Consider the following 9,672-nt stretch of genomic DNA (forward strand, 5'->3'; position numbering starts at 1 on the left):
GAGAGATGGGGTGGGATGTGAATGGGATCCATGCTAATCAACCCGAGGCAAATTTATCAGGCAGATGTGCCAACAACACAAAATTCACTCCATGAGAGCACAGTAAGAAAGCCCGGTCTTGGTATTGACCTTTCTCAGGGGCTCTGGGCTGTTCGGCCAGGCAGCCTAGGAATCACCAACAACAACCCGAGGCAAAAAATATGAACACGTACTTAAAACTAATTCCTGGTTTATTGCTTTTTGAAAACTACAAAAACATAAATTATTTTTCATCCTTCTGGAAACAATGCACTGGTTTCATAGGCCATGAATAGCCAGACAACCAACTAATTCTGAACATGGGTTTGTTGCAAAATAATAAATGAAAATACTCAATGCAATAAAATCAACACATATGAATAACAGCAGAATATGATTTGTACCTGTCTACTACTTCTGTGCAGATACATAAATTGCTTCTCCTAAGAGCATGAAAGCCCAGCTGTCTCAGGGTCATGCCACTCAAATGTGGTTAATACAAAAACATAACAGGGGTAGGTGGGTGTGCAAGTGTTATATAAAACAGCCCATACTGCAAAACTGAAACAACTTCAAATAATGTCCTCATGAAGAAATACTCTGATTATTGCAATTTGGATTACCAGTAGTCATTATATACACTCGACCCTCGATTCAATGGACCCAGTTTTAATGGATACATGAACCAACAGATAAAATTTGGAGCACAGAAATCAGTCCAAACATCCTTCCTCCAATCCATTTCCCTCCCTCTACCCAAGACAGCCTTAATGCAGCCCATCCTTCCTGTCTCCCACCATCTTCCATTCAGACTTCCCTCTCCCCCATCCCCCCTCCTACCCACCTACCAGGGCGAGGATGGCGTCGGCGTGCAGCTCACGTATCCTGCCGGCACTGAAGGAGGCGGTGAGCGTCAGGCCCGCCGGTGAGTGCTGTGCCTCCACCCGTCCAGCTCCACCGCGGCGCCCTCACCCAGAAACTCGCCCACTTCTTCCACTGTTGGCGGGGTGTAGGAGAGAGGTAGAAAGATTATAGTAGATGAATAGAGAAAATACAGCAGAGTGATTAATACTGAATAAGCTAACTAACAAACAACAAATTAACTGACTGAATGACCAACTTACTAACCACTTAGTTTGAAATATGCAAAGCAATTAAGAATAAATATTACAAGAAATGATAGATTAATTAGTGCATTTAGTATTGCTACCTCTACCACGTTAATTACTACTACTACTACTACTACTACTACTACTACTACTACTACTACTAATGATTGATTGATTGATTGATAGTTTATTGTTGCAAGTAAAACAACAAAGGAGAAGGGAGGAGCATGCCATCCCAACCCCCAGGCAGTACAGAGTGTGATTATACAACTAAGGATACATGTGTAAATAGCACCAGGAAACTAAAAAGATACAATGGTAGGGGACAAGTGCTAAAAAAACAAATAAATAAAGGCCTTGATTTAGTCAAGGGAGCAGACATAAGGGACTGTACATATGGACTACAATCTAGGGGCAAATGCAGGATACTCACTAAGCACAGCTGAAAGAACATTATTGTTAATGAACAGCCCACCAGCCCAGGCAGGGCCCAGTGGCCCTGTGAGCGGTAGGCAATAATAATAATAATAATAATAATAATAATTATACTGCTTCTGCTGCTGCTATTACTACAACATGATTATTACCTACTGCTCATTACTTTACATTAGGGTCTTTATACATTTAACCCTACAATCCCCCCCCCAAAAAAAAATAAAAAAAAAAATAAAGGAGGGTGTGGAAGCAAAAGATCGTCAACAATACATGAGTATAGCCTGCAGTGCCTGCCGTTCATGTCTCATAGGTTTTGGTGCCACTGCAGGAGGTCCCCACCTCCTATGGTCCGGCCATCGCACTAATGGTAAAGTGTGTGGGACTGAGTGCCGCGAGATTTTGTGTGAATGTGAAATGCCAGAATTTTCCTCTTTACATCACTCACACACGGCCACTGCGTGTAACGAAACACACGAGAAATTAATCCAAACAAGGAAAGGTTTGCCGGCGCCGGGGATCGAACCCGCGACCAGCGTAACGGGAGAGCCAGTCCTTTACCAGTCGGCCAAAGAAGTACCCCCCTGGTTCAGTGGGTTATGGGAGGCTTGCCCATCAGGTTAGTCGTGTCACTACAAATGTGCAAAACTTTGTTGCCGTGGCCCACAAAGGGATAACCACGCCCTCAGAGCTGTTATTTTCGATGCAAGTCCTATTTTATGTTTTTTTGTATCGCGTATGTAATATTTTCAGGGTGTATCGTAATCTCTCGCTTCAAAAACGTACCAATTAGCGAGATGTAAATTATTTCGGTGACGCAGCGATGCCCGGCGAAGGTGTTGCCGTATAACATGATCACCCGTGAAGCCTCGTGCTGGAAAAGGAGTGTGACCACACATTTGCTTTTTATAGAGTCGTGATGATTCGGACGGTTGATTTTTTCATGATTTTTATAAAATTATATGAATTTAAACATGATAGGTGTTGCAACGGTTATAAAAGGGTTAAGTTGGTTGATTTATATTCAGATATTATGCTTGTGAGAAGAGAAGGAAGCCATAATACCAAAAGTTTTGAGATATTTCTTGTAGTTCTCCTTTTATTTTTTCCCCTTTAAATATTGAGAGGATACTTTGTCCTTATATAAATGTTTTGTAGAAGATACAATCTTGTTTATTAGCCAATCAAACTTAAGTTATATTAATATTATGACGAGTATCATGAGTGTCCATACCATCCCACCTCCCAGGCCGAACCATCACCACGGGTGGGGATGATTCGGACGATTTAGAAACTTGTCTTTCACCACCTACATCTTAAAACTGGAAATAGCTACGAGTGTCATATTAGCAGCCGAAAGAGCCAAAGGATGGAGGAACATTTTGAGATCAACAACATTACACTACTACTTAAACTTCTTTTTCTAAAAATATTTTTCTAAAAAGTATCTGAATCATACCAGGTCTCCCCTACTCCCACCCACTCCAGTCCGGCCTGAACCGAAACACCTCTGCAATGAGATGGGAGAGATAACACTGTAATGGCATCCCCCGGCAATAGTTGATACATTGTAATCTTATTTGTGATGTGTCGTGTCCTGCCAGTGATCCTTTGTGGTTTACCTTTCTTGCCCCAACATTCCTGCGCCATCCCAACCCCCCAGGCAGTACAGCTTGTTTGTATACATTTTAAGAGTTCAATTCCTTCACTTTCCTTTGATTTATCCCATTTTTTATTATCGTTTTGTATCCATTCTCAGTTTTTAGTAGTTTCACGATGGGGGGTTAGTGATATTTGTTTGTTATGGTTGTGTGGTGAATAATTGATTGATTGATTGATAGTTTATTGTTGCAAGTAAACAACAAAGGATAAGGGAGGAAGTAGTTTGTGTATGTTTGGTGGTTCGCTCCCGCTCATGTGTTTCGTTCCCTCTGGATGGCTCGTTTCGGATTCGCTTAACACGTCTCGGTTTATTTCCCTCAGAAGGTGACGTTAGGTAGCTGATTCAGAGCTTTAAGCTTTCGCTATCTGTCTTTCCTCTTGACAACACCTCCAACCTCTTTCCTTCCGTGTCTTGGTAGAAATTGCTGTGTGGGTGGGTGTGTTAGTGCCCCGTGTATTACCGTGTGGGTGAGTGTGTTAGTGCCCCATCTAGTGCTGTGTGGGTGGGTGTGTTATGGGCCCATCTATACTGTGAGGGTGTGGGTGATAGTGGCCCATCTATACTGTGTGGGTGTGGTGGGCCCTGGTGTTTTTTTTTTGGTGGGGCATGTTTTTTTTTTTTTGGGTGGGCCCTGGTGGGTATTTCTGGTGGGACCTGGTGTGGTTTTTTGTGGGACATGGTGTTTTTTTGTGGGGCCTGGTGTTTTTTTTGGTAGGACCTGGTGTTTTTTTGGTGGGGCCTGGTGTTTTTTTGGTGGGGCCTGGTGTTTTTTTGTGGGGCCTGGTGTTTTTTTTGGTGGGACCTGGTGTTTTTTTTGTGGGGCCTTGTGTTTTTTTGTGGGGCCTGGTGTTTTTGTGGTGGGGCCTGGTGTTTTTTTTGGTGGGGCCTGGTGTTTTTTTGTGGGGCCTGGTGTTTTTTTTTGGTGGGGCCTGGTGTTTTTTTTGGTGGGGCCTGGTGTTTTTTTTTTGGTGGGGCCTGGTGTTTTTTTTGGTGGGGCCTGGTGTTTTTTTGGTGGGGCCTGGTGTTTTTTTGGTGGGGCCTGGTGTTTTTTTTTGGTGGGGCCTGGTGTTTTTTTTTGGTGGGGCCTGGTGTTTTTTTTGGTGGGGCCTGGTGTTTTTTTTGGTGGGGCCTGGTGTTTTTTTTTTGGTGGGGCCTGGTGTTTTTTTTTGGTGGGGCCTGGTGTTTTTTTTGGTGGGGCCTGGTGTTTTTTTTTGGTGGGGCCTGGTGGTTTTTTTTGGTGGGGCCTGGTGGTTTTTTTTGGTGGGGCCTGGTGTTTTTTTGTGGGGCCTGGTGTTTTTTTGTGGGGCCTGGTGTTTTTTTGGTGGGGCCTAGTGTTTTTTTTTGGTGGGGCCTAGTGTTTTTTTTTGGTGGGGCCTAGTGTTTTTTTTTGTGGGGCCTAGTGTTTTTCTTTGGTGGGGCCTAGTGCTTTTTTTTGTGGGGCCTGGTGTTTTTTTTGGTGGGGCCTGGTGTTTTTTTTTGTGGGGCCTAGTGTTTTTTTTTTGGTGGGGCCTGGTGTTTTTTTTGGTGGGGCCTGGTGTTTTTTTTGGTGGGGCCTGGTGTTTTTTTTTTTTGGTGGGGCCTGGTGTTTTTTTTTTTTGGTGGGGCCTGGTGTTTTTTTTTGTGGGACCGTTTTTTTTTTGGTGGGGCCTGGTGGTTTTTTTTTTGGGGGGGGGGTGCCTGGGGTGGTTAATGTTTATAATGGCGCCATCTTAGTTGGCACATTCTACCTCCCCGCAGCTCATTTTTTTATCCTTATTTAGAGAGAATCTGGAGTCTGGGTTGATAGGTGGTTTTTAGGACATGGGTGTGGTACATGATAGTGGTGGTGGTGGTGGTAGGCCATGGTGATGGTGGTGGTGGTACATGGTGGTGATGATGGTGGTGGTGGTACATGATAGTGGTGATGGTGGTGGTGGTACATGATAGTGGTGATGGTGGTGGTGGTACATGATAGTGGTGATGGTGGTGGTGGTACATGATAGTGGTGATGGTGGTGGTGGTACATGATAGTGGTGATGGTGGTGGTGGTGGTACATAATAGTGGTGATGGTGGTGGTGGTACATGATAGTGGTGATGGTGGTGGTGGTACATGATAGTGGTGATGGTGGTGGTGGTACATGATAGTGGTGATGGTGGTGGTGGTACGTGATAGTGGTGGTGGTGGTGGTGGTACGTGATAGTGGTGGTGGTGGTGGTGGTGGTGGTGGTGGTGGTGGTGGTGGTGGTGGTACGTGATAGTGGTGGTGGTGGTGGTACGTGAGTGGTGGTGGTGGTGGTGGTGGTGGTGGTGGTGGTGGTGGTGGTGGTGGTACGTGATAGTGGTGGTGGTGGTGGTGGTGGTGGTACGTGATAGTGGTGGTGGTGGTGCCCTTGCCTTACCTTGCCTTGCCTTTCCCTTCCACTCAAAAATTTTCTTGGCATGTTGCTGGGGAAAAAAGATCTGAATATGTAGTGAAAGTTGAGTGAAGAGTGTAAGAGTGGAAAATAGCAAAAGTGCATAGGCAGGCATATCAGGGAAAGAAAAGGACAGAAAACCTAAGTTCAGGATGAATGCTTAAGCCTTGCCTTGACTTAATTGCCTTGCCCAGCCCTTCCCTTGCCTTGCCCTGTCCTGCCTTGGCTGCCAGTCATGTGCGTCTCGCCTTCTTGGCTGGCTGGCCTTGTGCGTTCCCTGACCTTGCCTTCTTGGCTGGCCAGCCCTGTGCGTCTCGTCTTCTTGGCTGGCCATATATAGCCCTGTGCGTTGGTCTCCCTTGCCTTGTCCTTCCCTTGCCCTGCCCTTCCCTTGTCCTGCCCTTCCCTTGCCCAGTCCTTCCCTTGCCTTGTCCTGCCTTGGCTGCCAGCCCTGTGCGTCTCGTCTTCTTGGCTGGCTGGCCCTGTGCGTTCCCTGACCTTGCCTTCTTGGCTGGCCAGCCCTGTGCGTCTCGCCTTCTTGGCTGGCCATATATAGCCCTGTGCGTTGGTCTCCCTTGCCTTATCCTTCCCTTGCCCTGACCTTCCCTTGTCCTGCCCTTCCCTTGCCCTGCCCTTCCCTTGCCTTGGCCTTTATTCACTTGTAATACTGAGCACTTCATCCTGAACTTAGGTTTTCTGTCCATTTCTTTCCCTGATTTGCCTGCCTATGCGCTTTTGCTATTTTCCATTATTACATTTTTCACAACTTTCACTGCTCAGATCTTTTTTTGCAGCAACATGCCAAGAAAAGTTTTGTGTGAGGTATTAATTTCACTGCTTCCTCCTTACATCCTTATGGTCCTAACACGGTACTTATTCCTCCGTCTTCCTCCTCCACTCTGCTACGCCACTCCTCTTCCCCAGTGATCTCCACCACAGATGCTAATAGCCTTTGCCTCTCTTCATACCTGTCACACGCCACTATCAGGTGCTCTTTTGTTTCTTTTTCCCCTATACAAACGCAGTTTTGGTCCTGCTCATCTCTGCTTCTCTCCTTTACTTGTTGTTCCAGTCCTTGCCTTGAACAGCAGCTTACTCCCCCAGTCTCCCTGGTACCAATTCCCTGGCCTCTGGGTTATACGTCTTACGACAAGTTACCAAGGAATATTAAGGTACATGGGAATATATAAAAGAAGAATGAAGTGAAAAGGTTCTGACGTATATGTATATATCTAAGTGTGTTGTAAGGAATATTTTTAAAACTTAAAGTACCAGGTTATATTTTCATACATGTATGTACTACACGATATGTTTACGCATCTATGAAGGATATGTATTTAAACGTAACGTCCCGGGTTTTATATTTGTAAGTGTGCACTGCTGCTCTGGCTATCGCAGCCCTTACTTCTGCTACCCATGTACTGCCCAGACCTTTAATACCCCAACTTCAGCATCTCCATTTAAGAGAAGCACTGGGGGGCAGCATGGGCCAGGCAAAACTCGTAGGAACTGGCACGCGCTATAGATAAAATCTGCTTTGTGTTGTTGCTCCTCGTACTGTGGCAATGACACACGGTACCAAACACCCCGTTATACAGTGTCTGCAGTAAGGGTTATACGTGATGATTTTTATACGCAAGTAAATATACGTAACGAAAAAAGGTTGATTAAAATGCTTTGTTTCCTTAGGGATGATTCTTGATGACATATGATTGTAGGTCTGCAGGAAGGGTTATACGTGATTTCTATACATAAACTAATATACATAACAGGGAAATGAAGAGTGAGATGTTTAAGGTCAAAAGGGCTGATTCTCGATGATGTGTCTGTGTTGCATTCTCCCATATATACACTCCAAGCTTACATGAAGAGCTATACATACTGAAATTTATAAAATCAATTATACATAAAAGGAAAATGATGAATATTCATCAAGAAGTTTGTATAGGGTCAAAAGGGCTGATTCTCGACGATGTATGTCTGTATTGCTTTCTTTTATACGCTTCTTGCTTGTAGGAAGGGCTATACGCCCTGAAATTTATACACTAGCAATTATACTTATATTTGTAAGTATATGTACGATGCGACATTTTAAGCGTACGTTACTGGGTTATATTTGTAAGTATATGTATGAAGCGATATATTTACGTATGTTTAGGTGGTATAGTTTAAGCAATAGGTACTAAACTATATATTTACATGTCTACCAGTGGGAGTGGGATATATTTTAAGTACGTGGTATAGGAAAATACATATGGGAAGCGTATTAATCTGGCATAATGGTAGTATCGTAACAGCTTTGGTGCTGCTGCGATTGGCTATTAACAACATCTATGGCTTTTGAATGCCAAACCTAACTTCCTCTTCGACTATTCACATTAACCTTTTTGCTGCTGCTGCTGCTATTAACAACTATATAGTTTCTGCATGACTATTTGCTGCTACGGCTATTTACTGCTCCGGCTAATTTACAATTTCTACGGATTTTGGGTATTGCAACAAACCCATACACTGTTGATCGAAACAACCCCGTAAGCTTTTGTTACAACACCGCGCACTTTCGTTACAACCACGTCTGCTTTCAAAACAGTTCTGTACCCTTTTGTTACAACCCCATGTGCTTTTATAACAACGTGCACTCTTTCGTAACTATTAATTTCCTGACCAAAAAGAGGATTAGGCCTACGGGGGATACCTCTTGATAAAAAAAACGCGCCAAGACTTTTACCTCAAATCAAGGTGGTGTGGAAATAAAGTCAACACACGAACACACACACACAGTACCATACACCCTGTTATACAGCGACTGTTGTTTAAATTACAGGCTCACGGAGTAGAGGGTAAAGTTTTGAACTGGGTCAAGGCGTGGCTTAGCAATAGGAAGCAAAGAGTGCAAATCAATGGTAAAAGATCTGACTGGGGATGTGTTACGAGTGGGGTCCCACAAGGTTCGGTATTAGGTCCACTTTTGTTTATTATTTATATCAATGGCTTAGATACAGGAATTAGTAGTGATGTTAGTAAATTTGCAGATGATACCAAGATCGGTAGAGTAATTGAGTCGGATCAGGACGCTAGTATTCTCCAAGGTGAACTCAACAGATTGTATGACTGGGCGGATAAATGGCAGATGGGGTTCAATGTAGGGAAGTGCAGTATTCTGAGTGTAGGTAGGAACAACCCCTCACATAACTATTGCTTAAATGACACTCATAAGTAGGTCTGGGTGCGAGAGGGATTTAGGGGTCTTAGTGAGCTCTGATCTCCGTCCAAGGGCACAATGCATTCAAGCTAGAAATCGAGCTAATAGGGTACTGGGATTTATTTCAAGGAGCGTAAGCAACAGAAGCCCCGAAGTCTTCCTCAAACTATATTTAGCATTAGTTAGGCCTCATCTTGACTATGCGGTTCAGTTCTAGTCACCTTACTATAGAATGGATATCAAAATGTTAGAATCGGTGCAGAGGAGGATGACTAAGATGATTCAGGGGTTGAGAAACTTGCCATGCGAGGGAAGACTCAAACATAAGGTTTTGTTGGTAAGGGAACCGGGTAAGACACGAAGTAATGGGTTTAAACTGGATAAATTCAGATTCAACAGGGACATAGGCAAAAATTGTTTTACTAACAGGGTGGTGGATGAGTGGAATAGGCTTAGCAGTCATGTGGTGAGTGCCAATACAATTGTCACATTCAAAAATAGACTAGATAAATTCATGGACAGCGATATTAGGTGGGGTTAGATACACGGGAGCTTAGGGTCAAAGGAGCTGCCTTGTACAGGCCTACCGGCCTCTTGTAGACTCCTGCGTTCTTATGTTCTTATACAGTGTCTCCGCCATACGAAGACATATACGGTTGAGAGGGCTGATCCTTGATGATGTATGGTTGAATGTCTGCAGTAAGGGTTATACATGATGATTTCTAAACGGAAGTAAATATACGTAACGAAAAATGGTTAAAATGCCTTCTGTTTCCTTAGGGATGCTGCTGCTGCTGCTGCTGGGCCTGACTGAGTGCTGAAGCAAATGAGAGAATTATAGAAGCCATGAAGA

Source organism: Eriocheir sinensis, chromosome 2 (genome assembly GCF_024679095.1).
Source record: "Eriocheir sinensis breed Jianghai 21 chromosome 2, ASM2467909v1, whole genome shotgun sequence".
NCBI lineage: Eukaryota > Metazoa > Arthropoda > Malacostraca > Decapoda > Varunidae > Eriocheir > Eriocheir sinensis.